The following is a 21,495-nucleotide window of genomic DNA, read 5'->3' on the forward strand; positions in this document are numbered from 1 at the left end:
TTTCCATACAGGTGAAATTTGTACGCTTAAAAAAGCAGATATAATACCTTCTTTTTGCACCCCACGTATCACTTTACTTGGATTTATCACTTTACTTGGATTTATCACTTTACTTGGATTTATCACTTTACTTGGATTTATCACTTTACTTGGATTTATCACTTTACTTGGATTTTCACTTTATTTGGATTTAGTTTTTACATATGCATAGCTATGCCTACAGATATATATACAGATATATATACAGAAGAGCTATATGTGTTTATATTTTATCTCTTTTTATTCTTATTTTTTATCTTTATTATATTGTATAGTTGGATGTGTGTATATATTGTATAAAACTGTAACTGGAGCGTGTAACAAAAGTATTTCTGATTCTGATTTAAGAGGAGTTAAGTTCCAACATGCTCTTGTTTTTTTTTTAATGCAATTCACATAAATTAGTTGTAAAAAATTTTCTTTTTAATTATTTAATTTTATTTTTAATGATTTCTGTCGTATTTCAAACCAGAAAAACAATCTGGGTTAAATGAATATGAAGCTCTAGCGGAAGTTCAATTGAAGAAACTCTGACTTACCTCCATCAATCAGAAGCCGATCCGTCTCTGAAGCGAGCCAATCAGCTTCGAACTACTCCACCACGAAGTCCAATCCGCGTCCTGCTTCCACTTTATAAACTCCCTCAAATTTCACCCCAGCCGCTATCCTGCAATCGCATGTCGGATTTCGATTCAGACGACAATTCAATTTTCCCTGCTCGGAGAAGCTCCCGTCTAGCCGCTCTCATCTCCTTCTTCCGCGTTACACTCCAAGGGTATATTGCCAGGCTCCGACCTAGACTCTGCTCAGATGCCTTAACGAGCCTCCCTCTTACCTCCTCGTGATTCATCTCCCTCGCCTTCCGCTTCAATCCGCTCCGATTCCTGGCCGCAAAAAACATGCAAGTCCTCCGCTCCCCTCGCCAGGCGCAGAAGGCCTCCCGGATCTGTCCCAGCAGCAGTCACCGCTACGCCCGCTCCTTCTCATCTTTTCGATCCAGCCTTGGACCTTCTTCAGCTTCCTGATTCATAGCAGCCTCCCGTCTAGTCCTTCTGGTGTTGAACAGCTCTCAGCCTCCCTCCGCTCCACCGGACTCTCTCACTCAATCCTTCGACGCTGTCCGCACGCTCCAAACGTGGAAATCCCTGCACTGCCACGTCATCCCTGCCGCTGTCTGCTCAGACGGACCTCCCCCTCCCCTCATTCACATTAGGGAATGCCCGCCCTGGGCCAGCCTTAGGTAAGACGTATTCAACCATGTTTTCATTCATAATTTTCTATCTATTTGAGTTCGCTCTTTATGCTTTGTCTGCCTCTTATTCAGGCATACCTTATATTAACATGCATGCTGATATTTCCACTAGCCTCGTTCTAAATTATTCAGGGGAAATATGTTAATTTAGTCTTTCTTATTCTTCCCTCCCCTGAAGTCGATCAGCAGGTCGCATCAGCAGGTGACGTCACAGTTTTCTTAAATCATCTGATCTCCGTCTACCAGAGATCTTTCTATTGGCCAATTTTGGCCGCATTCAGCATCTATCGTGATTACTTAGAGCTTCTCCAGGAGGCCATCCGAATCAGTCTGTCTCCGCCGTGCACGCTTCATATATATCGTACCTCAGTCTTAGCAGCCGTCATCTTACCACCCCTTATTATTACTTCTGATTATCGTTCTGTCTTTTTCATCAAAAAAAAAAAAAAAAAAAATACAAAACTGATGTTCTCCATCAGTCATTTCTAAATGCCAATTGCGATCCTTGCTAGGTCAGCTAATTTGCTATGCGCTTATTTCTCAAGGCCGCTCTTTCATTTCCCAGTTGCTTGATCCGGCAATTTCTGTCCCTCTCCTTGGTCAGATTACTGAACGTAGGCTGCCGTTCGGATCTCCTGGTCAGACTGCTTCTAAGTTGGAACGAAATTTTTCTTTTCTATGTCGACATTATCTATCTCCTGCCATGCTCCAAATTTTTACGGATGCTGCATCCGTAGGTTTTGGGGGGTTCTTCAGGACAGGTGGTTCGCGGGTTCATGGCCTCTTTTATTCTTTTATTAGTGAGGTCTACCCTTAGCTAGCTTGCCATCGTGGGGCTTTGGGAAGGAATCGAGTCCGCCCACTGCGATAACTTCGTAGTAGTTGAAGCCACTAATAAAGTCACTCCTCCTCCCAGTCTCTCATGCCCTTCATCAGAAGCATCCTGGCAGCAGTCACTAACGTTTCATCATCTCGGCGCGTCATGCTTCAGGCATTCTAAGCACTTTCATTTCGCCCAAGGGTTACCCTAAGTCCACTCATGGTTCCTTCACCACCTCAGGATACTCTTAGTATCATGTGGCCTTCCCTCTAGTAGGTAATCTGGGCATTCGTTCTGGACCGAGCAGCTGCATCGCAGCTACTCGCGGGGTTCTGAGGCTTCCCTCAGCTCTGGGCAGATGGTCATCAGCCTATACCTCATTCATCCGCCCAGAACTCTCACCAATTCTCGCAGCTCAGCGCTCTCTCTGCCTCTAGGTAACTCTATTACAAATACTGGTGGTGGTTCAACTCATTCTCATAATTTTCTGACCTAATCACGACCATCCTCTAACTCATTTTTCTACTCCCACTCCTTATCAGTTTTCTTCATTATTCCCTGCTTCATGCAGTCTTCCATGCTGTCTCCTTGCTATATTCATGCTGTCTTCATTCTGGCTCGCATTCATGCAATCTCACCTTTATGTCAGGCATTTACATGCATTCTCCTGTGTGTCACGTCACGTCTGGTCTGTGTCTCGTCATGCATCCTTGACACCATTTAGCATGCATTCCCTAATGCATCAATCGTTCATATATGTTATCATCCGCAAGAATCATCCGCAAGATCATTTTCAGACTCATCCGCAAGATTCATTATCAGACTCATCCGCAAGATTCATTCCCTTATGCATTACATGCTCCCTATCTGTGTCTCGTCGTGTCTCGTCATGCATCCTTTACGCCATTTTGCATGCATTTCCAATGCATCAATATGCACCATGTCTGCGTCTCATCATGTGTCTGTATCCCGTCATGTTATATGTTCTATATGGACTCATCCGCAAGATCATTTTCAGACTCATCCGCAAGATTCATCATCATCATCATCATCATCATCGTCATCCGCAGGATTCATCGTTATCATCGTCATCGTCATGGGTAAGTCATCATCATCATCATGGTTAAATCATCATCTCATCATCATCATCATCATGGGTAAATCATCATCATCATCATCATCATCATGGGTAAATCATCATCATCATCATCATGGGTAAATCATCATCATCATCATCATGGGTAAATCATCATCATCATCATGGGTAAATCATCATCATCATCATCATGGGTAAATCATCATCATCATCATCATGGGTAAATCATCATCATCATCATCATGGGCAAATCATCATCATCATCATCATCATCGTGGGCAAATCATCATCACCATCATCATCATGGGCAAATCATCATCATCATCATCATCATGGGCAAATCATCATCATCATCATCATCATGGGCAAATCATCATCACCATCGTCATCATGGGCAAATCATCATCATCATCATCATGGGCAAATCATCATCATCATCATGGGATCATCATCATCACCATCATCATGGGCAAATCATCATCATCATCATCATGGGTTCATCATCATCATCATCATCATGGGTTCATCATCATGGGATCATCATCATCATCATCACCATCATCATGGGTTCATCATCATCATGGGATCATCATCATCATCATCACCATCATCATGGGTTCATCATCATGGGATCATCATCATCATCATCATGGGTTCATCATCATCATGGGATCATCATCATCATGGGATCATCATCATCATGGGTTCATCATCATGGGATCATCATCATCATCATCATGGGTTCATCATCATCATGGGATCATCATCATCATCATGGGATCATCATCATCATGGGATCATCATCATCATCATGGGATCATCATCATCATGGGATCATCACCATCATCATCATGGGATCATCATCATGGGTTCATCATCATCATCATCATGGGATCATCATCATTATCATCATGGGATCATCATCATCATCATCATGGGATCATCATCATCATGGGATCATCATCATCATCATCATGGGATCATCATCATCCAGGGTTCATCATCATCATGGGATCATCATCATCATCATCATCATGGATTCATCATTATCATGGGATCATCATCATCATCATCATCATGGGATCATCATCATCATGGGATCATCATCATCATCATCATGGGATCATCATCATCATCATCATGGGATCATCATCATCCAGGGTTCATCATCATCATCATGGGTTCATCATCATCATCATCATGGGATCATCATCATCATCATGGGATCATCATCATCATGGGATCATCATCATCATCATCATCATGGGTTCATCATCATCATCATCATGGGATCATCATCATCATCATCATCATCATGGGAACATCATCATCATCATCATCATGGGATCATCATCATCATCATGGGATCATCATCATTATCATCATGGGATCATCATCATCATCATCATCATCATGGGAACATCATCATCATCATCATCATGGGATCATCATCATCATCATGGGTTCATCATCATCATCATCATGGGATCATCATCATCATGGGATCATCATCATCATCATCATGGGTTCATCATCATCAATATGGGATCATCACCATCATCATCATGGGTTCATCATCATCATGGGATCATCATCATCATCATCATGGGATCATCATCATCATCATGGGTTCATCATCATCATCATCATGGGATCATCATCATCATCATCATGGGTTCATCATCATCATCAATATGGGATCATCACCGTCATCATCATCATGGGTTCTTCATCATCATCATCATCATCATCATGGGATCATCATCATCATCATGGGTTCATCATCATCATCATCATCATGGGATCATCATCATCATCATCATGGGATCATCATCATCATCATCATGGGATCATCATCATCATCATCATGGGTTCATCATCATCATCATCATCATGGGTTCATCATCATGGGATCATCATCATCATGGGTTCATCATCATCATGGGATCATCATCATCATCACCATCATCATGGGTTCATCATCATCATGGGATCATCATCATCATCATCACCATCATCATGGGTTCATCATCATGGGATCATCATCATCATCATCATGGGTTCATCATCATCATGGGATCATCATCATCATCATCATGGGATCATCATCATCATCATGGGATCATCATCATCATGGGTTCATCATCATGGGATCATCATCATCATGGGTTCATCATCATCATGGGTTCATCATCATCATGGGATCATCATCATCATCATCATGGGATCATCATCATCATCATGGGATCATCATCATCATCATCATGGGATCATCACCATCATCATCATGGGTTCATCATCATCATCATCATGGGATCATCATCATCATGGGATCATCCTCATCATCATCATGGGTTCATCATCATCATCAATATGGGATCATCATCATCATGGGATCATCATCATCATGGGATCATCATCATCATCATCATGGGATCATCATCATCATGGGATCATCCTCATCATCATCATGGGTTCATCATCATCATCATCATGGGTTCATCATCATCATCATCATGGGATCATCATCATCATCATCATGGGTTCATCATCATCATCAATATGGGATCATCACCGTCATCATCATCATGGGTTCTTCATCATCATCATCATCATCATGGGATCATCATCATCATCATGGGTTCATCATCATCATCATCATCATGGGATCATCATCATCATCATCATGGGATCATCATCATCATCATCATGGGATCATCATCATCATCATCATGGGTTCATCATCATCATCATCATCATGGGTTCATCATCATGGGATCATCATCATCATCATCATGGGTTCATCATCATCATGGGATCATCATCATCATCACCATCATCATGGGTTCATCATCATCATGGGATCATCATCATCATCATCACCATCATCATGGGTTCATCATCATGGGATCATCATCATCATCATCATGGGTTCATCATCATCATGGGATCATCATCATCATCATCATGGGATCATCATCATCATCATGGGATCATCATCATCATGGGTTCATCATCATGGGATCATCATCATCATCATCATGGGTTCATCATCATCATGGGTTCATCATCATCATGGGATCATCATCATCATCATCATGGGATCATCATCATCATCATGGGATCATCATCATCATCATCATGGGATCATCACCATCATCATCATGGGTTCATCATCATCATCATCATGGGATCATCATCATCATGGGATCATCCTCATCATCATCATGGGTTCATCATCATCATCAATATGGGATCATCATCATCATGGGATCATCATCATCATGGGATCATCATCATCATCATCATGGGTTCATCATCATCATCATCATCATGGGATCATCATCATCATCATCATGGGTTCATCATCATCATCATCATCATGGGTTCATCATCATCATGGGATCATCATCATCATCATGGGTTCATCATCATCATGGGATCATCATCATCATGGGATCATCATCATCATGGGATCATCATCATCATCATCATGGGTTCATCATCATCATCAATATGGGATCATCACCATCATCATCATCATGGGTTCATCATCATCATCATCATGGGATCATCATCATCATCATGGGTTCATCATCATCATCATCATGGGATCATCATCATCATCATGGGATCATCATCATCATCATCATGGGATCATCATCATCATGGGTTCATCATCATCATCATCATGGGATCATCATCATCATCATCATGGGTTCATCATCATCATGGGTTCATCATTATCATGGGATCATCATCATCATCATGGGATCATCATCATCATCATGGGATCATCATCATCATCATCATGGGATCATCATCATCATCATGGGTTCATCATCATCATCATCATGGGATCATCATCATCATGGGATCATCATCATCATCATCATGGGATCATCATCATCATCATCATGGGATCATCATCATCATCATCATCATGGAATCATCATCATCATCATCATCATGGGTTCATCATCATCATCATCATGGGATCATCATCATCATCATGGGATCATCATCATTATCATCATGGGATCATCATCATCATCATCATCATCATCATGGGATCATCATCATCATCATCATCATGGGATCATCATCATCATCATCATCATGGGTTCATCATCATCATCATCATCATGGGTTCATCATCATCATCATCATGGGATCATCATCATCATGGGATCATCATCATCATCATCATGGGTTCATCATCATCATCAATATGGGATCATCATCATCATGGGATCATCATCATCATGGGATCATCATCATCATCATCATGGGTTCATCATCATCATCATCATCATGGGTTCATCATCATCATCATCATGGGTTCATCATCATCATCATCATCATGGGTTCATCATCATCATCATCATGGGATCATCATCATCATCATGGGTTCATCATCATCATGGGATCATCATCATCATGGGATCATCATCATCATCATCATGGGATCATCATCATCATCATCATGGGTTCATCATCATCATCAATATGGGATCATCACCATCATCATCATCATGGGTTCATCATCATCATCATCATCATGGGATCATCATCATCATCATGGGTTCATCATCATCATCATCATGGGATCATCATCATCATCATGGGATCATCATCATCATCATCATGGGATCATCATCATCATGGGTTCATCATCATCATCATCATGGGATCATCATCATCATGGGTTCATCATCATCATCATCATGGGATCATCATCATCATGGGATCATCATCATCATCATCATGGGATCATCATCATCATGGGATCATCATCATCATCATCATGGGATCATCATCATCATGGGTTCATCATCATCATCATCATGGGATCATCATCATCATCATGGGATCATCATCATCATCATCATGGGATCATCATCATCATGGGATCATCATCATCATCATCATGGGATCATCATCATCATGGGTTCATCATCATCATCATCATGGGATCATCATCATCATCATCATGGGTTCATCATCATCATCATCATGGGTAAATCATCATCGGTAAGTTTTCGGCGTCTACCGTGGTCGCCATCCTCATCAACAACCTGGCTCGGTAAGTTGTTCGCAAACCTTCTCAGCATTTCATTACGCATTCTTTATTCTGTCCCTAGCGTATGCCCTACGAGCATACGGACTCTCCGGCCTCGACCTCGGCTTTTTGGGGGAACATCCCTATTCACATTCATCTACTCATGCATGTTAAAGCATAATTCAGCATGAATGTTCCTGCCGAGGTCTGAGCGCCAAAGACTATACTTTCTTATCAATAAATTCTTCTAATTATCTTTTCTCTCTGTGTGAGTTTTTCAGATTGAAATGAAGCTCTAGCGGAAGTTCAATTGAAGAAACTCTGACTTACCTCCATCAATCAGAAGCCGATCCGTCTCTGAAGCGAGCCAATCAGCTTCGAACTACTCCACCACGAAACCCAATCAGCGTCCTGCTTCCACTTTATAAACTCCCTCAAATCTCACCCCAGCCGCTGTCCTGCAATCGCAATGTCGGATTTCGATTCAGACGACAATTCACCCCCCTCCATCCCCTTCTCCGCCATCGCAGCTGAATCGTCCTTCATGACACGACTTCACCTCAACCTCATCAGAGAGTATTAATCCCAGTTGTCACCATCCCTCGTCTCATCGCATTGGTCCGGCAGAAGACCACCATGTTGAGCCTGGTTCTGCCAGAGGTTTCTTCCCAAAAGGGAGTTTTTCCTCTCCACTGTCGCTTCATGCTTGCTCATCATGGACAGTTCACGGTACCTGCATCACCGAGCAGGACCTCTATATCCCGAGTCTGAGTGAAGCCCCGGCGTCAGCTCCCTCAGTCTTCTAGTCCCACAATTCTGCCCAGCAGATATTCTTGTCAACCAGCTCGGATTAACCACCACCAGTTTCAGGCGGGGGGGAACATCCCTATTCACATTCATCTACTCATGCATGTTAAAGCATAATTCAGCATGAATGTTCCTGCCGAGGTCTGAGCGCCAAAGACTATACTTTCTTATCAATAAATTCTTCTAATTATCTTTTCTCTCTGTGTGAGTTTTTTCAGATTGAAATAGATTTAGATCTAAGTTATGAGGGGTATGAATCATTTTAAGCTCATCTAACTTCATAGAGCATCCCTTTACATTTCTTTTCCAGACGGTATGTGCACATTTGAAATGCCTCCAGTTTTAGCAGTGATGTTTAAAGGTGTGATGATAAGGGAAAAGTAAAACCCTGGCGTTTAGTAAGATATGTCGCACATCAGAGACCTTGAAAACACTATTTAGCAGCCTTTACTAAAAGCTCTGCCTGTCCATTCATCCATTTCAAATGTACAACCCAAATAAAGGCGCCATGGCTTGCCAGGCTGATCTGAGGCTTGCCACATCCTCTCCTCAGCTCTTCTTCCTGTATTAATAGCTCCTCAGGAGAGCCTGCAAGGTCTGTATGTCAGGTTTTATCTCAGGAGAAAAACAGGGGAAAACTAAATGAAGCCTTAACTTGAGAACAAGCTCATATAAGCTACTCAGGGGGATGCTCGGAGCACATTAAGGGAAACATCAGTAATGTGCAAAAACAAATGGAGAGATGTGAAAACCCCCAAAGACCTTTCCCCAGCAGCTACATTGAGCCAGTGCCATAAATCTCTGAACCCCTGTGCACGGTGTTGTATGGAGCCCAGATGAGACAAAGGAGGACCTAGCCACTTTTTCCTCCTTATGGAAGCCGTGTAACTGTCAGGAGGAAGGTTTTCATTTTGCTGCTTTGCTCTAAACGTGGGCTGCTTGTTGTCAATTTGCCAAAGGCTTTTTTTTTTTTTTTTTCCAGAGTTCATACACTAAACAGTTAGTTGGAAAAGTTAAAGCAATTATCCAATCGCTGATGTCCGGAGAGCATTTCTCCTGCCTTCACTGACAGTCTGTTTGTAGCTCCATGATTCAGATAAAGACAAATGGGGTGTGAGGAATGCACGGGGCAAACGGGATTATACTAATAAAGATATATTATGGCAGAGAACAGAAGGCCTTGGCAAAGAATGCGACTGGGGCTCCTGAGTTGCTTATGAATAGGTTGGCTGCTTGTTAGGCACTGAGGTGTGTATTTTCTCTTTTGAAATATCGCAGAGCTTTTCAACTATTGTAAACGCACCGACTGAACAGAATCAAAGCTCAGAGACGGTCTGTTATTAAAGGTTTATTAGTTCTTTAATTGAGACCATTTTTTATTATGTCATTTTTATCATGTAAATCAGAGGTCCCCTACCACCGGGCCGCGGACCGGTACCGGTCCGTCAGGGCTGCACAGAAAAAAAAAAAAAAAAAAAAAATATATATATATATATATATATATATATATATATATATATATACACTCACCGGCCACTTTATTATTACACCTGTCCAACTGCTCGTTAACACTTAATTTCTAAGCAGCCAATCACATGGCGGCAACTCAGTGCATTTAGGCATGTAGACATGGTCAAGACAATCTCCTGCAGTTCAAACCGAGCATCAGTATGGGGAAGAAAGGTGATTTGAGTGACTTTGAACGTGGCATGATTGTTGGTGCCAGAAGGGCTGGTCTGAGTATTTCAGAAACTGCTGATCTACTGGGATTTTCACGCACAACCATCTCTAGGGTTTACAGAGAATGGTCCGAAAAAGAAAAAACATCCAGTGAGCGGCAGTTCTGTGGGCGGAAATGCCTTGTTGATGCCAGAGGTCAGAGGAGAATGGCCAGACTGGTTCGAGCTGATAGAAGGACAACAGTGACTCAAATAACCACCCGTTACAACCAAGGTGGGCAGAAGAGCATCTCTGAACGCACAGTACGTGGAACTTTGAGGCAGATGGGCTACAGCAGCAGAAGACCACACCGGGTGCCACTCCTTTCAGCTAAGAACAGGAAACTGAGGCTACAATTTGCACAAGCTCATGGAAATTGGACAATAGAAGATTGGAAAAACGTTGCCTGGTCTGATGAGTCTCGATTTCTGCTGCGACATTCGGATGGTAGGGTCAGAATTTGGCGTCTACAACATGAAAGCATGGATCCATCCTGCCTTGTATCAACGGTTCAGGCTGGTGGTGGTGGTGTCATGGTGTGGGGAATATTTTCTTGGCACTCTTTGGGCCCCTTGGTACCAATTGAGCATCGTTGCAACGCCACAGCCTACCTGAGTATTGTTGCTGACCATGTCCATCCCTTTATGACCACAATGTACCCAACTTCTGATGGCTACTTTCAGCAGGATAATGCGCCATGTCATAAAGCTGGAATCATCTCAGACTGGTTTCTTGAACATGACAATGAGTTCACTGTACTCAAATGGCCTCCACAGTCACCAGATCTCAATCCAATAGAGCATCTTTGGGATGTGGTGAAACGGGAGATTCGCATCATGGATGTGCAGCCGACAAATCTGCGGCAACTGTGTGATGCCATCATGTCAATATGGACCAAACTCCCTGAGGAATGCTTCCAGCACCTTGTTGAATCTATGCCACCAAGAATTGAGGCAGTTCTGAAGGCAAAAGGGGGTCCAACCCGTTACTAGCATGGGGTACCTAATAAAGTGGCCGGTGAGTGTATATATATATATGTATAATTTATCGACGATCAGAGTCTGAATGGTCTTTTATTTTGAAAAATACAAAACATTACAGTGTATTCTCATTATCAGTCCGTACAAAATCGTACGAAAGGTTATGCACCATAATTTCGTACGTTTTTAACGTTTTTTTCGTCGTATTTTTACGTCTTGCCTCGAGACAAGATATCCTTGCGCATGCGCATCTTACGCACCATTCAATAACAATTTAACACACTGGAAAAACGATCTAGAAATAAGCAAAAATGTCTTAAATTGAGTGTATTTACCCTTAATTTTAGTAGGTAAATGAGATCATTTGCCAATGGAATGAGTATTTTTACTCTTAAAATAAGATAATTAGATAATATGCACTTGAAATAAGACAATGCAATTATTTTTTCTTATTGTAAATGTTAATTGTCTTGTTCCATTGGCAAAGTGTCTCTTTTACCTCCTCAAACCAAGAATAAATGCACTTATTTTAAGAAAGAATGACTTATCTAGATTTTGATTTTTTTTTTCCAGTGCATACAATTAACCCTAATTAATACAAAACAGCAAGCAACCTAGTGAGAGACATGAAGAAGTGATTATTGCACTGTTTTTCCCAGTTTTACGTCCGTCCGCGGATCTGCTTTTTTCGTCTGTCTGGCTGCAAATGCGCACTGATCTGTTTTTTCGAGGAAAAACGTCCAAAACGTACGAAATACTGTGCATAACTTTTCATAGGATTTCATGCGAACTGATAATGAGAATATGTTGAACATTAGGGTATTATCTCCCAATTCCATCAGTCGGTGCTTCTGTGCCTCTTGACACAGGTTAAGACTCATCCTATCTATAACATCCTATCTTTGTGAAGCGGGATTTTCTGCGGTTACAGCGACCAAAACAAAGCTACGGAGCAGACTGGACACCAGGAGCACACTACGTCTGTCATTGTCTCCGATTACGCCTAAATGGGACCGGTTTGTTTCAGAGAAACAAGCTCAGGGTTCCCACTAATTCAACATAACGGTGAGTTTTATTTTTATGCTGTTTGTATTTGTTATTTTATGCCAGTCGTATCATTTTATTTGATCGTATTTACCCCCCACACTTTAAAGGGCGGTCCGTGAAAATATTATCTGACATATAACCGTTCCGTGGTGCAAAAGAGGTTGGGGACCGCTGATGTAAATGATTGTTTTTTATTCTGTCCAACCCCTGAAATGTATTAATTTTACTCAATTCAATGATGTTTTATGAAACTGCAACAGGAAATTCAGTTTCGGTATTTGAGATCTTAAAGTACAACCCTAATGTCAGGTAATTAAATACAGCAAAAACACCTGATTTGCCACAATACTTTGCAATTGGAGACAGAGCTGTTTGCTATGCAAGGTTTGAATGCTAATTATAAGTGATCTACTTACACAGCTACTAGTGTTGCACCGATACCGGTATCGATCCAGCACTAAAATGGTGGCATCGGTATCGGCGAGTACCAACCGATAGGGCACCCATACCATTTTAAGAACCAAAAGTTTCTTCAACTATTGTCACCAATTCCAGGTAGGCAATAAAAAGTTCAACTGGATTCACTTTGTTGTGGTCTGTTTCCTGCCTCACAGAGGTAGGCAGCAGCTGGACAAACCATGATGGCAATTATTTTACATCCAAGTAGTCTGCAGTTCTTCATGTATACACACACATCAATTTCAAACAGATGGTATCGGTATCGGCCGATTCTGCACATCCAGGTATCGGGGCCAAAAAATGGCATCTGCGCAACACTAACAGCTACATATATTTTTGTTTTAATTCTATAGATGAATATATTTTGAATTGCAGTATTTTACAACCAACAATGATAACTGTTGTTTATGAAAACAGGAAACAAGAAAATGACTTCGCTGAACAGAGTATTAGTGATTGTAGTAATATGAACTGAACTGAACTTTAATAAGAAAAAAAAAAAAACAATACCCATCATATTAGAGATGTTGGAGACAGGAATATTCCAGTTCATAGGAAAATGATCAGAAGGGTGTCTGCAACTCTGTGAACATGGTTTTGATCTGTCAGGTTCAGTAGAGAAAAACTTCCATTTCAGATCTTTTCCTGCCTCTAGTCTTCTTCTCTATTTACATCTAATCACGTTGAGGAAAAAGAAGCTGTTTTTGCACTGAAATGTGAAAGGCATCAGAGAGCAAGCAGCTTTTGTAGAAAAGGTCCTCGCTTTGTCTCTGCTTCCAGAAGCACAACAGTGTTTGTCTGCTCACAGCGGGCGTGGATGTGAGCTGAGCACATTGCTGCTCAGCTCACGGTGGAGATACATGCACAGCGCTCTGAGCTGAGGACAGAAACCCCAGACTTATCTGCCACTGCAGTTTTTAACAACTTTAAAAGAAGATCTAGATCTGTCTCTCTAGTCACTTAAAAAAAAATCAAACACTAGACAGGCCTGAAAATTTGTTAAATACAGCGACAGAGTTGCTAAGTTTGCAACAGTGCCTGTGTAGTAAATGGCTGTTAATAGAAGTACGAAGATGTATTGGTACAAAAAGAATAAAGTTCAAATTAATGCAAATCATGACAAATAGGACCACAATGCTTTTATTTTTTATTATTAAATACAATTCCAGACTTCCAAAATGTCCATTTTATTAAAAAAGCCATGGGCAACCTGTGAAACACCAGGGGGCGATCACGTACCACCACTGTTACGATTACTGCTGTTTGAGAAGGAATAGAGGAAGAAAAAGCAGAAAGAACTAGCAGCACATATCTGGGGATTAGATTAAACTGACAGCAAAGTAATTTGTATCAAACTATTCCAGATCAAAGTTACAATTGGAATAAATTTAGAAAAAAAATTGCAAACAAAATAATTGATCACAATAATTTTAGTTCCTCTGTTTGGTTTTGTTTTGTAGTTTATCCACCAACATTTATTGATATCTGAAGCTCAGAATCAACCTAACAAAACTAATATTGTATTGTGAGTTTAGGATTATTACATTTCATAGTTTAGAAATCATGGATATTCAACATATCCATGATTGGAATTCCAATTTCTATTCTCTGGTTCCCATTTTAAATATCCACCAGCTCCAACCAATAGATAAAAACACTCCTTTATTCCCTCTGCTGCTAAACTCTACTAGGTAAAGCAGATAGTCATATGTTGCATGCATATAGGCTTTTATTCATCTTCTGCTCTGCACATATTTATTTATTTATCCACCTTACTTTAATCTTTTTTTATTTTTTTATTTTATGTGTCTCTTGTGTTTTTATGTGTGAAGTGTCAAAGGTGTTCTACTACTGCACAAAAATTGCCCTTACTGGACAAATAAAAGCTACTGAACTGAACTGATACAACATGTGATGAGAACCTTAAAACTAGTCGTGCATAACCAAACGAAAAATTGCTTGACTATCAATTTCTGATATAATTTGTCCTATTTTATTTATTTATTTTTTTAAAGTACATTTATTCTTACTCTATTGTTGTTGGGAGCTGGAGAAATTCCACCTTTCTCCAGCAGAGTCCGCCGTGGATCCTCTGAGGGAGCCTCCTGCTCAGCTGCAGCTCGTCAAGATCATCAGAGGATCCACTCCTTAAGCTGTCTTCAGACCTTGCCTCAACGCCGCAGTGTTGTTCCAGTTGGTCAGCGCTTAAGCCTAGATCCTCAGAGTATTTCGATGACTTTTAAATCCAGCTTGGATTCTAATCCTTGTTTCTGTTTTCCAGGAAACCTGTGCCTCCTCTGTGAAAGCTCAGGAAGAGCTAACCTGCCGAGCCGACCCTCAGAGCCAAACCTGAAGATTCACAGAGAACCTCCAAGCAGCTCTGGACTAGAGCTGGAAAACCCAAAGCCAAGGTCTGTTCAAATTAGACGTGAGACGCTGAAGCAGCTACGGACTCTGCTAATGAACTCTTCTCCAGAACCAACAGTGACTCTCCCAAAGCTAACCTCAAGAACCCTCAAGGTACAATCAGTAAACTTCAGGAAATCAAACCTCTGTTGGCAACGCTAACTGAACTGTCTCTCACGCAGACTCCGGTGAACCAGAATCCAGGCCCCGAACCTGAACCAGTATATTCTGTGTGTTTGTCCTTAAATAAACTGTTAAACTTTCATCCCTGTGTCCGTCAGTGGTGTTCTGCATTCTTGGGTCGCTTTTAGTGAACCCATCATGACAATTGTATGTTGTACTTTTGGGTCTTTCTATCGTAAGTTTTGCTGTGAAAAGTACGGTGGCTGAGAAGTGCAAAACACATTTACAATTCAAAAACACATTAACAAATAAAAAACAAAATAACATTTGGAGAAACAAAATTATATTTTTGAAAAAAAGTTTAAATTTTTAAAAACAAATTTACATTTTAGGAAACAAATTCACATTTTAAATAAGTTAGATTTTAGGTGAGAGAAAGTTTCATTTTAGAGAAAAAAAAAATATATTATAGGGAAACAAATTTACATCTAAAAAAAGATTGACCGTTCGGAAACACTTGTACAAGTGCAAAGACAAAACTGCAAGCGGCAAAACACAGTTCCATAGCCAAAAACAAATTAAAGGTATACTATGCAACCGGTGTTGATTTTCCAGCGAGGCTCCCCCCAGAGGGCGAAAGTAAAAGTGCACTGTCGTAAATATGCACAGCTGTTCTCCTGGTTTCTCCGTCAAGCCAGGCGCGGTTGTTTTGAGCTTAGCAGACAGACGAACGCAACGAATGACTAAGCATCTGATGCGCCGCAAACTCGCTGCTGCTCGAGATGGAAAAATTGAATTTTTGCTGCTCGACGCGCAGCGTCAACCAATCAGAGAAGCTGATCTGGGAGCTGGCAGGGAGAGAGACACAGCGCTGATGATCACTTTTCTTAAACAGTTTATTAAAGCCTAAATTAACTTAAAATGCAGAAATCTGCCGGCAGAATATGTTGGCTTTGATTATCCTGCTGCCTGCAGTTTGGATTATTTAGATGAAAAACATCTACCAGCTGCCGCGGTGAAGCGCGAGGAGGCGACCCGGCCAGAGGCTGCTGATGAAGGGATTCCTACTGTTGGCGCACCGTCGGTATGTGGGGGTCTGAGCGCCTCCGACAGAAAAAATATTGTAAGGCAGGATGATAATCTGAATGAACTCACTGCACTGATGAAGTTTTCAGGTGGATTTTCTCACTTAAAAACTTATTAAAACTACTTTATTCCCACTGATCACAGCAAATATAGCTGCAAGGCAAATGATAGTGAAGCTCCGCCCAACGCGCGTCAGACACACTTTCGCACCGCGCAGCCAGAGCAGCAAAGCTGCTTCAGCCGCGCGTCAGAACTAACTGGTACAAGCAGTAAAAATGAAGCAGCAGACGCCATTTTGCTGCGTCTGGTGTGAAAGCAGCACTGCACAAAGATCGCCACTGTCTTCTTCTTGTTTTACTGGCGACTTGCAACCAAATGGAGCTTTATCGCCACCTACTTGATCTTATTTATGTTTCCTTAAATCCTTAGGTTTAGTCCAGTTTGTTGAAGATAAGATGACATGATTTTAAGTACTGTCTTTCTGGATTTATTGATCGCCACTGTGCTAGCAACGAGCATGCTTTTAACTGGGGGGTGTAGCAGTTCTCGCCGTAAAGCAAGACCGACTCTCGCGAGACTTCTGAGCCTGTGGGTGCGGGCCGAGGGCTCCTGCAATTGCAAGTGCGGTATTTCCCCCACAGACCACCAGGGCGGCCGAGAATACCTTTGTTCAACCTGAAATGACTCATTTAATCATCCAAAACGTTATGGAACACATTAATTAACTGAAAAATGTTGCATAGTGTGCCTTTAACAAAAGACGGCTACACGGAAAGGGAATGTCCCAGTGGCCGGATGTGACGTCACGATTACCCTGACTTGTAGTACAAACAGCTCAATCTGTAGTCATCCTGCTTCATGTGAAAAGTCAGCGGCGATTTTAGATGGAAAGAATTGCACTAAAGCTGTTTTTCTTAAGTTTACGCTAAACGAACAATGTTTTGCCCTTATTGTGGAGCAAATTTCAGCCAATTTACACCATTTTGTTCTTCGTGCGGACGGTCTCTGGGACTTTTACGGGACACGGACCAGGTGGCAGGACCAAGCAGCAGGGCCGAGCTCCACCTGGTCTGTTATTTTGTTTTTTATTTGTTAATGTGTTTTTGAATTGTAAATGTGTTTTGCACTTCTCAGCCACCGTAGAAAAGAAACGTAACTGGATCAATAGGAGGAGTTTTTTTTTTCGTTTGGATGAGTGATTTGGTTATTATCTGGCACAAAGTGTGCGTGTGGTACATTTTCCTTTGTTAAAATAACTTTAAACTAACCTAAAATCTTTAGTGCTCTCAAAATACCCTCACTGTGTTGTGAATTTTTTAGGAGCTAAATCTTGAAAGTGTAGGTTAGATATAACAGTGATGTTACACATTTGTGCTCTGCTGTAATTTTAGCCTCAAGTGTCATGTAATTATTGAGGCGTACCGGTTGACACTGTCAAGAAACGTTCTTTTATCACTAGAGACACAGGAAAGTTCATTCTCTGAAAAAGGATTATTATTTCTAAATGTGAAAAGAAGGTGAAATATTCTAATAATTGATTTTCAGATCAACAATACCCCAAATTTATCTCTGGAATGTTTACACATCATTGCATAGTTTCAATTAAAGGATTTTCATAGGGCTGATGTACTATGAGAAACAACAGAGCCTATCTACATATACTGTACATGCATGGGGAAAATTGTTGGTACCACTCGATTAATGAAAGAAAAACCCACGATGGTCATAGAAATAACTTGAATCCAACGAAAGTCATAATAAATGTTTTATGAAAATTAACAAACAGGAGACACATATTAATTTTTAATTGTGTTTCAATAGAATTATTTTGAAAAATAAATTCAGGAAAAAAAAAACAATGATACCCGTTGAAAAAACAAAAAATAAGGTGACCAAAGGGAAATTTTCAATCAAGGTGTGTCCACTAATGAGCACCAAAGGGGTTTACTATCTTGTAATCAGTCAGTGAGGCTACAAATAGAGCTACAGGTAGCCACTCTGCTCTTTGGTGTCATGGTGTGTACCACACTCAACATGGACCAGAGAAATTGAAGGAAATATTTATCTCAGGAGATTAGAAAAAGCTACGAGTATGCTAAAGATAAAGACTATATGACTTTCTCCATCAGCTTGTTCTTCCTGTGAATGTAATTGCACATATATCTAAAAATCTATGATCCATACATCTGTAGCCAACCTCCCTGACTGTGGCCACAATAAGAATCTTTATGACGAGAAAAACAAAAGGATAATGTGAATAGTAACAAAATACGTATTACTTAAAATGTGAAAGCCAGCTGAAATCCCCTGGTATATGTAAGAATGCCACTGCATGAAAAGTGAGATTTTCGTCCCCGTAAACTCCCACAGATCTGCCTGATTTTCGTCAGTTTCCGACAATTTGCAACCCGTGCTTGTCCGCGTTTGTCGTGCCACAAATTGTCGGAAATGTACCATGACGTATGTGGAGAGCGATCAGCTGTACTAATGGCCCTAATTAGCATATGAATGCAGCAAACCCGTGCGGCTGGCCAGGTCTGGCTTGAATAACCTTCTCAGTATTGGCTGAAACCACTATTCTCAAACAAATGAAATCGCTCGTGATTGGCAGCAAAACCACACGTGGCCACGCCAGGCTTTAATTTTCTTACTGAGTATTGGACGGAACCACTTAATTTTAAACAAGTAAAGTCGCTTGTGATTGGTTGGCATATATATATATATATATATTTACATATATATATTTATTCCTATATATATATTTATTCATTCATATATTTATTCATTCATATGGTGTGGATTTATGTTATCCTACACTACTACACAATTATTAGGCTACCATCAAGGACATGAATTAATTTATACAGGAAATGAACATTTGCAGGAAGCTGTTTATGCAAAGAAAGAGCTTTATTAAAACACACACAACTATATACAACGCGTATCCAAACACATGCGTTTCTAAAAATTTAAACTCCGTGAACGGTCCGTTTGCTTCCTCGGGGTTGGAGGTAACTGGCAGCATTCCCTCCGAGGCAGGTCCGATGTGCAGACGCCTACTGTGCGTGGCCCTGTACTTCGGCATCGCTTCTAACCGGGACTGCAGCTTAACACAGAGTTCAGTGAGATCTGGCCTACGAAATGGCGGCGACCGTACAATCCATCCAGAGACACCGCCGAGGAAGGCGGACTTCCAGAGTTCCACTTCCTCATCTGCTAGCACACTCTGCCTCGCTTTCAGCAGCTGAAAAAAAAAACAATGAATCAGCGCACTGCGTATGGACACAACACATCTATTAATGCACCTGAAAAATAGTCACCAAATAAAGTCTTACCCTCTTTCTTCTGGCCCGACTCCGAGCAGATTGCCTCAGCACGCAGCGTGTGGCTGGCTGCGTATATCTGAAGCTCCTGCGTACCGTCTGAAAATACGTCTTACAGGCAGCTGGAAAACAATTAAATGAGAGTGGTATAAATAAAAAATCAAACGCAAGTCACAGTAACAAGGAAGGAGAAAACATTAAAACAAGTCACTTACACACAATGTCGTCTTTATCAACATCGTGCAAATCTGGACTTGCTGATATGGCTCCGAGCAAATAGGAGGTCTGTGAAAACAAAATGTAAAGCTATGATCGGTATCCATTTCCTTTTACCGCAGAATGAAAGCATATTCTTTAAATCTTACCCTTGCTCCGGTTCATAGCGCCTGCAATTATTCTCCGAGTTGTTAAGACGGCATACTGCTTCCTGTAAATCACAAAAAATACACTTTAATAAAGCTTGTTCTTGCAAGGCTAGGCTAGATAGGCTAATAGCTAGGCTTCTATTAGCCATAGCTTAGGCTAGGCTGCTTTTAGCCTAGCAGGCAGTAATCGAACATATATTTACCGCTAGCATCTCTTCTTTGAGTTCGTCTTGTTCGATGCAGAGTCGCCATCGCGTCCAAGAAGAGTTTTACCCCGAAATCCCCCATTCTCCGCTCCAGACCGCCTGCACAAAGCAAAGCATCCATCCTCCACTGTGGCTGCACACCGCGCCGCTCTGAGTTTCTTGGAGATCGTACAGAGCATGCGCGAGATGAACCGGGGTGTCCGCGGATCAATAAAAATAACTAAAAAATCATTCTTTTTTTTTTTTTTTAATCAAGGCCTTAATTGGCACTAAAATTATTTAAATATGTTTATCGAAGTATTTATAATTCTTTAATAAAAAATGCTTATAAAAACAATTTCGTCAGATATATTATATCGCTCCAGGCGGAGAAAAAGCTAGAGGATATATATATACGTATATATGTGTGTGTGTGTGTTTACATACATACAGGAGTCATGGAACTCTGCTTGCAGCTCCTTCATATTTCATGTACACTAATAACTTGTGTACATGGTTCTTGATGATGGCATTAAAATCATTTCAAATAGCATTAAAATAGCATTAAATTAGAGTCACTCATTCCTGTATGAACCCTGTGAGTGCTTAATTTAATATGACATATTAAAAAAATCCCACCATCATCCAGCATATGTTCAGTTTCTGCCCAAATATATATGTAGATTTTTGTAACGGGGATAAGGATAATTCAAAACTGCTTTTTTT

This window comes from Cyprinodon tularosa, unplaced genomic scaffold (assembly GCF_016077235.1).
Source record: "Cyprinodon tularosa strain WSP-4 unplaced genomic scaffold, ASM1607723v1 ctg252, whole genome shotgun sequence".
Lineage (NCBI taxonomy): Eukaryota > Metazoa > Chordata > Actinopteri > Cyprinodontiformes > Cyprinodontidae > Cyprinodon > Cyprinodon tularosa.